The 16,730-nt window shown below is 32.5% G+C and overlaps 1 long non-coding RNA gene across 1 annotated transcript; it reads left to right on the forward strand.

Moving 5' to 3' along the window:
• Window positions 1-3,940: 3,940 nt before the first annotated feature.
• Window positions 3,941-15,554, forward strand: LOC119188923. Its single transcript, XR_005112171.1, has 2 exons — window positions 3,941-4,172; window positions 13,855-15,554. It is a non-coding gene; the product is annotated as an uncharacterized LOC119188923 (long non-coding RNA).
• The last annotated feature ends 1,176 nt before the right edge of the window (window positions 15,555-16,730 follow it).

Below are 16,730 nucleotides of genomic sequence, written 5' to 3' on the forward strand. Positions count from 1 at the left end.
GATATTTCGTTAATTATGGCTAAAAGCTTTTTAAAAAGTCATTACTTTTTTAAGTTTTTTTTTATCATAAACATTATTCATTTAATTTCGCATTATACTAAACACACAAAAATAAAATGAAAGCCTTTATCTCAACACAACAGCATTATAATGTAGCTTAATTAGTAAGCCCTCGACCCTCATAATGGTAAGAGTTAATCCATTAAAAATATTGTATTAATACTCATAATTCATACTTAACATTTTTGTTACAAAACTTATAACCAACATGTAAAATGATTTATCCTGGGCAAAGTCTTCCCGAGGGTAAAGCCGGTAACAATACTATAGGTATATATGAAAAATTTGTAAATTATCGCTTGCTTTAGCGGCGATAGCTTAGTTGGGTGTGGAACGGACTGCCAAGACGAATGTTCGCTGGTTCAAATCCCAAGGGCAAACACCTCTGACTTTTCTAAAATCATGTGTGTATTCTTGGCGAATTATTGTTCGCTTTAACGGTGAAGGAAAATATCGTGAGGAAACCTGACATCTGAGAAGTTCTCTATAGGAATTTCGAAGGTGTGTGAAGTCTACCAATCCGCACTAGGCCAGCATGGTGGACTAAGGCCTAATCCATCTCAGTAGTAGAGGACGCCCGTGCTCAGCAGTGGACAAGTTTATAACACAGGGCTGATATTATTATTATTATATCGCTTGCTTTTACGGTGAAGAAAATCGTGAGAAACCTGTATAACTGAGATTTTTTTAACAGGAACTTTGAGGGTGTGTGAAGTCTACCAATCCACAATAGACCAGCGTGGTGGATTAAGGCCTCATCCCTCTAAGTAGACGAGGTCCGTGGCTACGTGCTACGTGCCCAGCAGTATTCAGAATTCATACTTAAAATTTTTGTTTTAAAACTTATAACCAACATGTATAATGATTTATCTTGTAAAGTCTTCCCCGTGGGTGAAGCCGGGAGCAATACTATTAATTAATAAAAACTGACAAGATCAACTTTATATATGAAAATATTTAAATAAAACCATTTTAATTAAGTAAATGTTTGATAAAGCGTTCGTAGTTCGATTTTTAAATACACAATATTCGTTTGGGGCATTTGTGGTACGCGTAGTTTCATACAAATAACATCTTTTAATTAAAATGCGAATCTTTATTTAATTTTCTTGTTCTGACATGTTCGTTATTTACGTTGCACAAAATAAATTTACTTATGTTCAATTTTCGTTTTTGCGTATTTGTAAAAAAAATTGGAGGTTGGTAAACGTTAAAATAAGGACGCAGAATATTAACGAGTCTTTCTAGTGTCTAAGGTTTCTAATTATTAAGTGACATTAGAAAGAGAGGTCCTACCGGAAGACCATTAGATGCTGTTAATATGAAAAATGAAAAACATGAACCAAAAAGTTTTAAATTGATCCCAATGTATGTCCACTTCAATTTGTATTTAATTTACATAATAGGTTTGAAGCTTCTAAGCGACAATATTTATTTTACTATGTTTACAAGTAAGGTCAAGGGGCCCTATTCCTGCAGGGGTATATGCGTCTTTTTACAATTACGGGCGTTCTATTAGAAGGACAGATTTGATGGCCGTATAGTTAAATAAGGGATTTTTTTACTCTCTTACCTATACGTCTATCAAAGCTGTCCTACGAATAGAATGCCCAAAATTGCAAAAAGATGGATTCTATAGACGGAATTGGGCCCCATTACCTTACGATCAAGAGCACTCGGAATACCAATACCTTACTAGAAGTAATCTTAATAAGCATGAGCGTGGTATTCAATTGAATTAAGCACATTCCACAGTGCTCTGTTGAAATTGTTCCGTAACTTGGTTATTGCTCGATAATGTACATTAATTTAGTTAGAAATAGCGCCGGTGTACTCATTAGTATGTATGAAATAAATCAATTATACTATATTGTAAAGTTAGATGGTGTGAATAAAAAAGATCGTGAATTTTTAAATTGATTATGAGGGAAGACTTGTCCAGTAGTAGTTTTATTATACCGTAAGAGGAATAATAAAAAAATATAGGACAATGAATTAGAACTAGTTAAATTGATGTTATTAAAAACCTTATTATATAATTGGACCATTTTAAGAACCTACTAAATAAAAAAAGATTCACTAATATCGGTTTACATTTCTCAGAAGAATCCACTAATTACTCAGACCAATATAATTGTCTCTCAATTCGTGTGTTTGTATTTTGTATTATTAACACTTAAATATATAAAAAAATACTCTTCCTTATTTGGAGGTAAATTAAAAAGTAATTTAATTTTTACTAATACCAGTCCCCAGTACTAGTGACAGACCACTAAAGAATCTACAAAAAGTAGATTAGTCCCTAAAACTCAGTATCTTCTGCCCAGGGCGTCTCACTACTTATATCTGCTGTTGACTGCAACAGTTATCCCTTTAACTACTATAGTTAGCATTTCGCAATATACTCTATGTTATTGAAATATTTTTGTTCCAAACAAAGCCAATAACTAAACTATTTTGCTAATTTTTTTTGTCTTTATACCTAATCCTCATTCACATGAAGTCCCCTGCTGAACACAGGCCTGCCCAGGGGGCGAGCTACATATCAAATAGCAGAACCACGTTCCCCTCTGACACCCAATGAGAACCACAACACAATATTGTGAATATAAAATTATATTTTTGTAAATCATTAGGAAAGAAAAAAAACACAGGCTTGCCCTACAGCGTTACATTTTTGTTTTACGAATACATAGTTAAATACAAATTTCAAACTCATTTCGCAGTTGTCGCCGCTAACCGCTTAAATTTACTTTCGACGGTATTTGAGAGTGAAATTGTTACTGGAAATTTGAAACCCAATTAACCTTTAGGGACTCAATTTGTCATGGAAACTTTAATAACCTATTGACTAAATAACCGCGTTCCGTAAAATAGTTATGTAGGCAAAAAATATAAACAATGTACTTTAAGGTACAGCGAAAATATATCCATAATGTACTAGTAATTGAGAAGACCCATCAGAAAGTCTTTAGATAATACAGTATTTGACTATTACTATCATACTATAGCGAAGGGTGACATATTCAGAAAGGGTACCCGGAACAACATATAAGTACTACTAATATGCGGAAATGCGGTTTACAAATCGTTTCATTGATATTAATATTTTACATAAGTTACGAAAGGAGGAGCCGGCAGGAGTCGGGTTATATCGACCCTTAGCCACTAAAATTAATATGTCATACATGATTGCAAAAATAAGTGCTAGGTTGTATGCTATTTGTAGCACACGATATGTCATCTAAAACATAATATACATACAAAAAAGGAGAAAATATAGAGATAATTTGCTAGCCAATCTCGCAAAACTGCGAAGACATTTTAAATGGAAATAAACTACATAGCAACAGACTGTAATTAAAATCTAGTCCGCGAACGAAGCTGAGATGGTGCCAGAGTAATTAAATAAAATAGCGCCATCTACATTGCTATAAAACAACCAATTAATCACCTAGGCATAAACTAAATACAATGTAACTATGTTTATAAACAAATTAAATTAAGATAACTGTTGTCAAATAGGTTTTAAACATCGAATTTCGTTGTCAGATGATTTTGTTTAAGGTGGTAGCTCAAGGTCCATTTTCATACATTTTGTTTCGGCTTTAATCTGGGTAACTAAACAAGTATTGGCAAGTAAAGAATTTAAATTCACGTCTAGTTAGTGATTAGTTCTCGCAGTTGAAGAAAAACGTAAAAATAATTAATAATCATGGATATTTCGGCCTTTAAAATTTAATATGACGAAATTTTAAAGGCAGAAATATCCATGATTATTAATTATTTTTACATTACCAACTGCGAGAACTAAATACCAATATGTTTAAAGCTTATAATAAGTTAAAGTATTATTTGTAGATATAAACAATATGGATGACATAATGAAAATGGGTTGTTGGTAAATATTCTTAGTCCCACAGCGCCAACGGACGTGAATGCTCGTGACAGTGGAAATATACAAGGGAAAAACACAGGAAATATCGGGGATACCTGATTTTGACGTTTCGCAATTTTATTCGCGCCAATATTTATATAGCTTTTTTTTACAGTTTGCTGTGGCGGCGTGAAGCGGAAATGTTTTGTTGCGGCAAAATATCAATTTGGATGTTGTGAGTATTTCAATATTGAAAATTTTTTCATGCTGCTCTAAAAAATCATTATTAGCCTAATAGATATTTGTGAAATTTTTCGTAAACATTAAATGTTTAGTACATTGATCAATAATGTTTATTATGCATTGGCATGTACAGTCAGACACGATAATACTTAATAAAATTCCAAACTTAAAATAGCTTATACAGGTAAATCTTAATTGAAACAATTCCTTTCTTTGCATGAAGTAAAGAAAATCCCTTATATTTTATTTTATGAAGAAAAAAGGGAATCACGAAAGCGAAAAAAGGCGATTTGAAATTTTGAATTGGTTCAACTACAATTGCGGCTGACTGTACATATAAAATGCACTTCCTTTTGCGGTGTTAGCATGCTATGCTTATAATAGAAATTTATACGTCTGCACGCCTTGTAACTATAAGGCGAAAATATGTTCTTCATGAGAATTAGGCTCTTGCATTGTTTCCTACCACAAACGCAATGAACTAACTTTGGTGAATAACCTAATTTCCCCTAATCTTTGGTCGTAGGGAAAGTGACTTTCTAGGGTAAAAACGATCATAAGTTTTTTTCTGTATATGCTTCATGTGATGAAATTACATAATCTTTAAAGGTGTAAAGGTTATTTGCAAAATGAATTGTTGCTAATTATAAAGCATTGCGTGGTACACTGTGTTCGTCAACCGAGACAAGATGTAATGTCTCATAATAGCCAGTAATTGCTTGCTACAATGTCCTTTAAACCGGAACACAACAGCGCATGCCTTTTAGCGATAGAAAAAGAGTTTGTCTTGGTACTAACCCCAACGGCCCCTCAAATACGAGAAACCTATCAATCAGTATAGATATTGTCAACTAATCCTTGCTCGTGGCTTTCCGAGCGTGGAATTCGGTTTGAAACAAAGGTTAATCTGTCGGTAATAATGGCTTTTATGAGGGATTAAATTACCTTGTTTACTTAATTAACTTTAGCTGGTAATAATCCTTAAAAACGTACCGTACGCCCATATAAATAAAGCTCTTAGAGATAATTAATGATACTCTTAATTTTACTGTATTAAACAGTGCAATTCTGGATGAATTTATTCGAGGCAATTTTACCACATCGCAGATTTACAGACGTTCTGCTGTATATAATTGTAAAGGGTTTCATCGCGCACATAACAGACTGTATTAATCTTTGAGGTGATAGTGTACATAAGGCTTATATACACCTATACATATTAAACATAGTCCCCTTTTCGGTCTGTCTGTATGTTATCGATTTTCTCAAAATCTACTGAACGGATTTTTATGAAATTTGGTATGGAGATAGTTTAAGACCGTGGGAAGGTTATAGACTACTTTTTATCGTGGGAAAATATAAAGTTAGTTAAAAATAATCCTGTATTGAGTACGACATATTTCATGATGCTAAGTAGTTTTGACTATTGTCTCTAAGTGGGATTTTGAATGGAATAATTGTATATTTAAAAGTATGTGACTGGTTCCAAAAAATATACGAGACAGAATAGTTGAAACTTTTTCTTTCTCGTTTTTATATCCATCTCATGGTTGTTTGGAAGACATTGACTAGAGCGATAAGATCGCCATTTGTGCTTGTATCTTTTGTCTCTCTTCTCTTATCTGTTTTATTTTTTGTTTTGTACAATAGAGTATAACTAAATAAAATAAAATAAATTAAATAACTTTACAGTCATCATCTATCCATTTTAACTCTACACAAAAATAGTTATTATTATGTATAATCCGTGCTGTTAAGTACCATACAGAGACCTGGTTGCCTTATTTAAATAATAAATCTCGTTATTTTGACATAACCAACACTCACTTCTATATCATCCGGTTATGAACAATAGATACATCCTTATTCAGTCATCGTCGCGCTAGCCAACCATGTCCACGGACATAAAATACAGCAAATGTCGTGTGAAATTATATTCGTAGCGTTTTATCGTCCATAACGGTTGTAGAATAAGGCATTTTTTCACAGATGGCTTATTTTTTCCCGCATAATGGCTTGGACTCGCATACCCATTCGAATTAAATAATTCTTTAATAATATATGATGTGTTTGCTCGCGGTTCCATCCGCATTTTTTGCGGTTATAAATACCGTTTTATATTTTCCCCGGATAAAATGGAGCCGGGATTTTAACCTGTACTTCGGTGAAAACCTTAACCAATTCTGTACATATTTCCATAGTCTATGCATGATGCCAGGTATGTAAGCATACATACAGATACAGTCAGAATTCTATAAACTGTTGTTTTGAGTTCTGGTGTAAAGACTTCCCATATTAGTTTTCCTTGAATATATTATTTAATTTACAGACATTATAATAATATCAGCCCTGTATTATATACTTGCCCACTGCTGAGCACGGGCCTCCTCTACTACTGAGAGGGATTAGGCCTTAGTCCACCACGCTGGCCTAGTGCGGATTGGTAGACTTCACACACCTTCGAAATGCTTACAGAGAACTTCTCAGATGTGCAAGTTTCCTCACGATGTTTTCCTTCACCGTTAAAGCGAACGATAAATTCACAAAGAATACACACATGATTTTTAGAAAAGTCAGAGGTGTGTGCCCTTGGGATTTGAACCTGCGGACATTCGTCTTGGCAATCCGTTCCACACCCAACTAGGCTATCGCCGCTTTACAGACATTAGGCTTTTTAAATTTTTTTATAACAAAAATTATCTTATGATTTTGGCAGTAAGAGTTAAAGGTAGATTAAATAGCTATTGTTGTTTTTTGTAAATATGTTATTGATATTAGGAATAATAATCAAATTATTACATCCGCAATATAAGATTCATATTTTTATACATCAGTATGAATCATTAAAGTTCACAATTATCTTGTTGGGCCCAACTCTTGGAATACATTACGATCTACGTTTAACACAGCTTTTAAAATAAATAAATAATTAATACAATCTCACTCGACATAAATTATTCGTAAACGATAAAACAAAATAAATGTTAACATTAATAGTTTATAGCGAAAATTGCAACTTCAGAAACTCACACCCACCTGAAAAGTTTCCCTTTGCATTTTCGTAACACGAACATTTAACTTCTGTAACTTTAATGAGTACAGAGTAGTAACTACGAATTCTGTGATTAACATAAGTTGAGGTTATTACATTACTGACGAATATTTTACTATATTAATAATATTATAAAGTCAGTGACTGTCTTTACTATTTGTATTACGGTACGACTGTATTGCTGGACAAACATACATACATACATACATATGTACATAATATGTATGTATGTATGTTTGTTCCTCTTTCACGAAGAAACTACTGAACGGATTTGGATGAAACTTTACAGTAATATTGGTTATACATCAGAATACAATAAAATACTACAATTTATCATGATTTTGTGTAATGAAGTCATAATATAATGATACATAATATTAAGTAAGTAGGAAAAAAAATTGCTGTCTTGGCGTAGGTACGCTGCCTAAACCATTGGAGTTAGACAAAGATGACGTACCGAAGGATTGCTTGTCTTAAATAGTTCTAAATAAAAGTCCGCGACAGCATATATCTAACAAAAGGTTAATATATATGACCAAAGTAGTGAGCAATAAATATACTTAAATCGAATACTTTTTTAGCGGGACTTTATCCTGGAAAACTCCTTGACGCGGGCGAAGCCGCGAGCAAAAGCTAGTATTCTATATATGTATGTGTACGTATGTATGTACGCATTATGCTTCTGCACGTCGTATATGCATTAATTGCGCCTTTTTCTAACCCTTCGGGGATGAAAACGTGCCACTATATTGTATATGAATATACTGAGAACTTTAGTGACTATCATGGTCGATAAACGCTAGGTCATAAATTTTATAAAGGTCATTAGAACTAACATTGTAATGTACCTCTCAAGACTACAGCGAGATAAATTGTTACTTTGTAAAGATAATGTACTGCGATTAATAAAGAAATAGTAAAACGAAACTTGTAAAATTAATAATTTTTAGTGCCTCGGTGGAGTTATGCGGATTTGATTAAATTGCTTTATATACTGTTTACAAATTTGCTGATGTCTTGGGATCGAATCCCGGGTCGTGCTGATATTTTGTTTTTTCTGTTCACAACATCCTGGAATGACATCATGGTAACAATGATGATGATCAATTAGTTCTATTTACATTATGGTTGAAGGGACAGGACACGCTTAGTGAAAAAGTTGCAACTATACCTACCCCATTGTGGATAAAGACGTGATGGGTGTTTGTTAGTTTTGTTTTGTACATAGTCGAAGGATTAGAGAGTACGTCACATTACTAAACTGTATCTTTATTATTTCAATAACTATTAGTAATGAATTATAAGCATTTTTTTAACTAAAGATGATGTAGGCACAATTAAAATTATATCTGGATTGCCGTCTACAGAAACACAGTAGGTATGAAATAAATAAAGTATCGAACAAATAAAAGAGACATTGACATTAAACTATGATTCGCTTCAATATAAAATGCAAAACAAACAGCATTGCTATCATGAGTTATTTATAAAATATCACTGAGCAATATGCCATTTAATCGATAATTTTTTATTATTTATTACAATTGAGAATAGTTATCTGCCGATAGTAAAGTGTATTGTAATAATCATCATATTTTTTTTCTTAAGTTTATCTCTGTTTTATTTTTTTATAGTAAGGTAGTGTGATCGAAGAAAGTCCGGTTCATAAGCCATCCATGTTTTTGTTATTTTTTATGGTGCACTGCAAAAGCATACTACGATTTGTTGTTTGTTATTTTATTTTATACGTTAGAATGTAAATAATTATAAATAATACCAAATTATTTATCATCATAAGTAAATAAGATTTCATGAGATGCATCACGTAGAAAATTTAATTAAGTAAGCAAGATTTCAGTTTTATGCATTACGTATAAAAATTAAATTAAAAATCAGCAATTACTTCCGGAATTGTTAAAAAACAAACTATGTAAGGTGAATGTTTTTTTGGCTGTTCGAATAAATAAATAATAAATCATTCCTGTATTTTACTTATTGATGGCGTTACGTTCAGCCAATGAAAACTAAATAGATATCACAAAATACGCCAAATTATTGAAAGTGAAACATTTTGAAAGGTCCCATAAAAAATAAAATGTATTATGAAAACGAAACCGGTTTATTGACTCACCTCGTGTAAGGCTAAAACACGCTACCTATTTTCATAAAATATTATGGATTAGGCTAAGTATAGATAGCATTCGTGTTGCTTTTTTATCGTTATAACATGTGCATTATCTGTTACATAAAATGTGTTTTCACTATATATATATTGACGGCTTGGTCGACTGACGTTATTAGAGACCATCTAGATAGACCGTATTTTGTGTGCACTGCCTTTCTCCGGATAAAATTCGATAACGGCTCCACTATTTTTCAAGCCCTAACGCTTGATGCTATCAAATGCTATCAAACAATTTCAATAAAATCGTAAAGATAATTTAATATTATATATTTTGAGGTCGTGTTGCTTGCGCCTTTCCTCGCGTGGATAGCCTTTCCCGTACCAAAGTGAAGAAAATCGAATATTTCCCACTGGCGTTAATTAGAGGAACAAAAATTGCTAATATTCTGTTATCCCAAGACATGGTTTCTTTATGTGCTAAATTTCATCCAAACAGCGCTTTAAAAAAACACTTTTAAAAAGCATGCAAATATATCATTATAGTTTTCGTTAAAATAAAATAATAAATTCCAAAAATATTTGATATGTTACAAAAACAACAAAAATCTTATGAGTAGACGTAATTTTTTTTTACAAAAATGGAATAAAATTATAATATCTGGTATATAGTTTTATTCCCATATTATAGTAAGATTTTAAGTTGCATCTGCTAACGTTACTTTACTGGAAATGTTATCTGTAATTCAAATAATTTTAATTTCAGTTCCATAAATATCCACCACTCTTCCGTGATACACGCACATTGGATTTTCATAACAATTATTTAGATGCTATTATTTATAAATACGTGTTCGGTCAGAATTCATATTGAATTAATTAACTAGATCCACGTTAAGAATATATTTCTTGAACTTAACGGAATTTCTGAAAATATAAACTATAAACATCATTGCAATTCTATTATCAGAAACTTGAGTAAATTTTTGACTGTTCTCAACTTAATAAATTATTTAAGACGTAAGTTAGATATAATGTATATTCTGTATTTTTAAATATTAAATAATAATAAATAAAATAAGTGGTGATAGCCAAGTTGGGTACGGAACATACTGCCGAGCCGAATGTCCGCAGGTTCAAATCCCAAGGGCACACACTTTTCTAAAATTATGTATGTATTATTTGTGAATTATCGCTTTTTTTCAGTGAAGGAAAATATCGTGATGAAACCTGCGTACCCGAGAAGTTCTCAATAAGAATTTTGAGGGTGAGTGAAGTCTACCAATCTCCACTAGGCCAGCGTGGTGAACTAATTCCTACTCCCTTTCAGTGCTAGAGGAGGCCTATGCCTAGCATGGGATAGCATATAATACAGAGCTGATATTGTTATATTATATTATAACTTATAAACAGGTCGTCACATATTAAGACTTGTTAACAATAAAATATAAATGATATTGTATGAATAAAATAGGTAAGTCGTTTATATTTATGATTCAAATTCTTTATCAGACTATAAGACACCACTAAATAACTATAAGACCTACAACACATTAGCCAATTATAAATTTAGTGAAGCCACCTTAAGTCGATACGAAACGTTCATTAATGTTGTTACTCCATTCAGAGTAATAAGATTAACATCGATCTCAAGTTGTATAATCAAACGAGGTTACAGGAGTTTATCTGGGCATGATAATTTGCCGTATATTCGGTTGTGGCGTGATCTGTGTATGTCGACAGATGTCTGAGAAGGTTGTGCACTCGTATGGAAATATAAAATTAATTTATAACCTATTTTGCGAGCATATAAATGAATTGATATTTTGCGAGCTCTAAACAACAATAAAAAAAAACAATTGTATTTTACTGTAATTTATACCTGAAAACTGAATTTGAAAAGAGCAACACCAGAGTTTCTTGCCCGCTCTTCTCTGGTAAGAACTGCTTTCCGAACTGGAGGTAGAGTTAATATTGACAGAATTTGAATTATGTATAACATTTTACAAGTACATTTAATACACTTTTCACAAGCAGAAGAACTATTAATTACTCTGGTGTTGCAGTTTTCAAAATCAGTTTAAGGTATAAACTACAGCGCACGACACAGAGATAAAAATGCAATATTTTTTTTTATTACTTATTATTTCTCCGTAGTAAATAATAGCCTTGCAATACTAGTTCAGTTCTCAATCTAACGATGCACATCGTCACAGTTAAAGCGAATTGGGGGCCTATGTTTTTACACCCTCGACATTTGCCTGGCAAAAATTCCAAGCTCTCCACGTCATTTAGTTAGTAAGATCAAATGCAATTGACAATATTTCATGTTTTCAATATACTCAAATGTTTATATTTTATGAAACTTGATTTAAAATTACGAGACTCATATTCTTTCTTATTTGCAAATTGACATAATTCATGATTTTACTTTGAATTTTGTTTTATTCTAAGACTAATATTACAGCCAGGGACATTAAAAATGTCGGATGCTAGGCATCATATGTGTTTGTATAAAATATGGAGTCATTGCTAAACGCCGTTTCATGAGCTAAGATCATAACTCTTCTAATTATAGCAGCGTGGGTGAATATAGGGTAAAGTCACCTAACGTCGGCTCTACAAGAATGTATTGGCAACTTCGATTTGTTTATAAAACCGATAACAACTTTATATTTGGATGGAAAAAGTATGGTTTGATTACTAGTAATTTCATTATCTTAAAAAAGGCAGGAGCCAATACTGAGTGAAAACCTTAGGTTCGCTCTTACCATGGAGAGAATACATCAATAAGTGATCTTAGGGTTGCTACCTTTATATACCTACCTACAATTAATTTAATAAATTATCTTAACTTGTTATGCAAATTCTTGACGTACCAATTGAAGATGAGAAATTAATAACTAAAATGAGAAATTAATTTATCATTTTAATTTATACAGTCAGTCACAAAAGTAGCTAAAAAAATAAAAATTTCAAATGGCCTTTAAACTCTTGTGTTTATCAACAATTGTTTTTTCAGTTACATAAACTTGATAAAGTTTGCTTTAATTTAGATAAAAAAAAAAATATTTCTATTAATGTTGGGGTGTAGGAGCATTTACATATTTTGAATTAGTTCAGCTGTTTCTGTGGATGACTGTACATTGTACGATAATATTCATTTGTAAATTCTATTTTAATATCCCTTAGGGTGTTTCTTAATTGTTAACTAATTTAGGTCTTTGACTCAGTTGAATAGCACACATGTAATCGACAGAATGAATAATATGTAAGTACAAATATCACAGCGATGTAAGTATATTATAATTTTCTTAAAAATATATATTCCCAAACATGAGGTAACTTATAAAAAAATACAAAGTTTTATCTTTATAGTACGTACCTATACACAATTACTATAAATTACATTTTTTTTTTAACACAAGGAACAGTCTAATTAATGCGACGAGGTTGTCCTTGTAACTTAACTTTGTATTAGAATTACCATCGCCTTTAATCTTAGCACTTTGCCTTACCAATAAAAAGAACTAACTATTGTAAATAACTACCTACTTATAAGTCGATCTAAGTAAATAAAACTTACATTAAACATTCCGACTTTCATTTCAATTCCATTTTCAAATAAACCATAGGCACAGAGTATATAATTTTACTTCCATTTTCAAATACATGCCAGAGACTATTAAATCACGAGTGGAGTGGATACGCCGTGATCCAATCACACGTTGCATCGTAACCATAGACCGCATATTTACGGAGATACGCAGAATGGCATGTCCCAGTGAGCCTGTTATCGACATGCATTAATGCCATTGTCTTTCGAAACGAACACTCACAATTCATAGGTATGTGCGTTGTAAAGCTTTGCAATTTCATTCATTATTGAGCTATTAAAGCATGTTTTGTGTGGGTAAATTCAAAATGTATAAAATTGTGGGTAGTGTTAAATATTTATGACACATTATATCAGAATTTGAAGACAACTGCCTATGCCTACCCCTGGGAAGAGAAAAGGTGTGTTTGTAGATCAATAATATCGTTTCGTGCGATGTACTACATGAATGGATTTAAATGAAATTGGGTACGTAGGTAGTCCATGTCCAGGATTAACCCATGGGCTGCTTTTTATCCTGGTAATTTTCTGTCACTTGAAATACTGTAATGTTTTCATCTGATATGTTTAAATAGATGATGCTAGCATTTTAGAGTCTTTTATAGTGGCAAAGGCTTTTCATTCGGTTGAAGCCACGAACAACGCTTAGTATATAACATATTTCGCAAAATAAACTATTCGTAATTAATATAACGATTACGTTCTAATTTTGTTAAGGTACCAATTATTTTTCTTAAACATTTAATAAACTCTTCATAGTACAATTCGAGACATATTGATTTTCATTTCATGAATTATTTTTAATCAGAACTTTTGTGTAGAATCACTAATAATAAGAAGAAAACTGCTCCAATTAATTAACAAGGCTGTATTTACTTTTTTAGATGGGCGGAATGAGATCGTGATATTAATAACAAGTATTGCAATGGATACTGAAGGGAACCACTGAAGCATGAAGATATGAACGAAGTTCTTCGTATTGTTAGTACTGAAAATATTATCGTATTTTGTTTTATTTATTTGCGCACCTTATTAATCCAGCGGAGTGTATTATGCTATACGTATACACTTTAAAACATTATGGTGTACTTAATAAATTAAGAAAATGACATGATAAATGACGATGGATACATGATATCATCATCATCCTCAGACCTGTAATATATACTGTCCTACTGCTGGGCATGGGCTCCTCTACTACTAAGAGGGATAAGGCCTTTGTCCTCCACGCTGGCCTAGTGCGGATTGGTAGACTTCACACCTTCAAAATTCTTATTGGCAACTTCTTAGGTATGCAGGTTTCCGCACGGTGTTTTCCTTCACCATTAAAGCAAGCGATAATTTACAAAGAATACACAAATAATTTTTAGAAAAGTCAGAGGTACGTGCCCTTAGGTTTTGAACCTGCGTGTATTCGTCTCAGTAGTCCGTTCTACACCCAACTAGGCTATCGACGCAACATCATATGGCTGTATTTTTTACTTTTAATATAAGACAAGACAGTAGCTTACTTATAAGTGACCGCAGAGGAGTGCATTATGCTAATATATAAAATGAAATACACGCACACATACAACATCACGCATTCATTCCCGAAGAGGTATATACCAGGCCACCCACTTTTCGCCAAGTATGTTGATGTAATAGGGAGCGAGCCTATCGCCATATCGGGCACAAATTCCAGGCTCAGGGCTGATACCGAACAGTAAAACCTATATGTTATTTTGCCCTACCCGGGATTCGAACCCACGACTTCAGAGCGCTGCGCTACCGCGCATAAAGTACAACTACGCCACCGAAGCAGTCGAACTATATGTTATGAATATTTGTTATACCGTATTTAATATTTAATTTAAAAAAACATTGAAATAAAATTGCATGTGTGCAGAAACTAGACCACAGGGAAACTTAAATATCTTTAAGTTTTAAAATTTAATAATTATAAAAACAGCACGCCCAATTTTCGAAAATGATCGTGGGATGCTCTACTGGGATCCATCTATCATCCCAGACAGGACTATGGTTGCCAATAAGCCTGATAATGTGGTAGTAGATATATGTTGCGCCGAGCAACATTTGGTGACGTCACCATTCCGCACAACCTTGTTAAAGCCGTAGAGGCCGAAAGAGATTTTTATATGCATTGATGTTTTAAGGTATATAAAAATATTAAAAAAAGTTGTAAAATGAAGAGTAATAGAGTACATAAAGTCGGGAAATAAAACCCTTTAATTTCTTGTTTTTTATAAGATCAGATTTACTTTATCTAAACGTAAAGTTGTAATCGAATATAATTATCGTAAGTAAGAGTTGGAACTTCTTACAAGGCGTTGGTCGACTTCGCAACTTGGGACGAAGTTTTGTTATCGAGTGTGTCATAAAATATCTAACTTCTCTATTATAGTAAAGCTATTTCTGACGCCCTCAAAAGTGATAAACTTTACTGTTTCCTCAATTATCCGTAATTAGGCAACACAGACATTTCTCTATTTAGATACCTTTTACACAAAGTTTTATTATAAAGAATAATATGATCGAAATGAAAGTGAAATATTTGACGTTTAAATAAAATAAATAATGACCAGGATTTTTTAGTTTTTTTTCGTGAGACCACGTTATCTTCGTCCTTATCTGTATTTTATGGTATACCATACCATATATACCATAGGCATTAAATGACGCATAAAAACTTATTAAAATATTCAATCATTTTGACATTGCGTTAATAAATGTAACTTAAAACTTATCTTCTTGAAAATAACAGTTTACAGTAACTTACTCGAATCGTACATGTAAAACAAAAGATGGGTAAATTTCGAATAAAATAAATTTAAATAAAAGTAATTTTAATTTTACATGCACTAATGCCACTACTGCTCAAGACAATTCGTCACAGCGGCAACATCACACTTACTGTCAGAAATACACTCACGCACACGCCTTCGCACTAAACTATAATATTAGCAATAAATCATAAAAATAAAACCGGTATTTTTGGTGAAAATATTCGTTATTCGTGGATGATTTTTAGCACAAGGATAGTAGAAGTGAAGACACGCATGGTTAAATTTATTAAAGCAATGTCAAAATGACCTTGTATATGGAGTATTGAACCTAGTTAATCTCCTTATGCTGCAATTTGATATATTTAACTGTAACTGTACTAAATAAAATAAGCTAAATTTATGTCTTAATATACTGTACAGAAAATTGGTGACTAGTGGTAGGTCTATCATATGTAAGAGTCCGCGTGGGTAGGTACCACCGCAATGCCTATTTCTGTCGCCAAGCAGCGGTGTGTAGTCATTGTAGTGTTCCGTTTTGAAGGACATTGTAGCCAGTGTAACTACTGGACATAATTAGACTTAACATCTCATGTCTCAGAGTGGCGAGCGCAGTGGAATATCAAACAATACTTTGTAATTCGAGGTGTTAGATGGTGTTTCCACTGTTTATGGGCGGTTGTATCGCTTACCATCGGGCGAACGGCAAGCTCGTCTCGTCATTCAAAGCAATAATAAAAAAGAAAAATTAAAGTACTTAAAATTCATTTTTCTTTGAATCTGGAACATTTAAGCAGTATAAATTTTGATGATATAACCACAAGTCTAGTGAATGATTATTATTGACTTAAAAGAATAATGCACATACATATAATTTGCTCAAATAACACAATTATAATAAATTATAATAAAATATGGAAACCGGTCAAAGCACATACGAAATGCAAACAAGGAAGGGACGAAAACGACTATCGAAT

Source organism: Manduca sexta, chromosome 10 (assembly GCF_014839805.1).
Source record: "Manduca sexta isolate Smith_Timp_Sample1 chromosome 10, JHU_Msex_v1.0, whole genome shotgun sequence".
NCBI lineage: Eukaryota > Metazoa > Arthropoda > Insecta > Lepidoptera > Sphingidae > Manduca > Manduca sexta.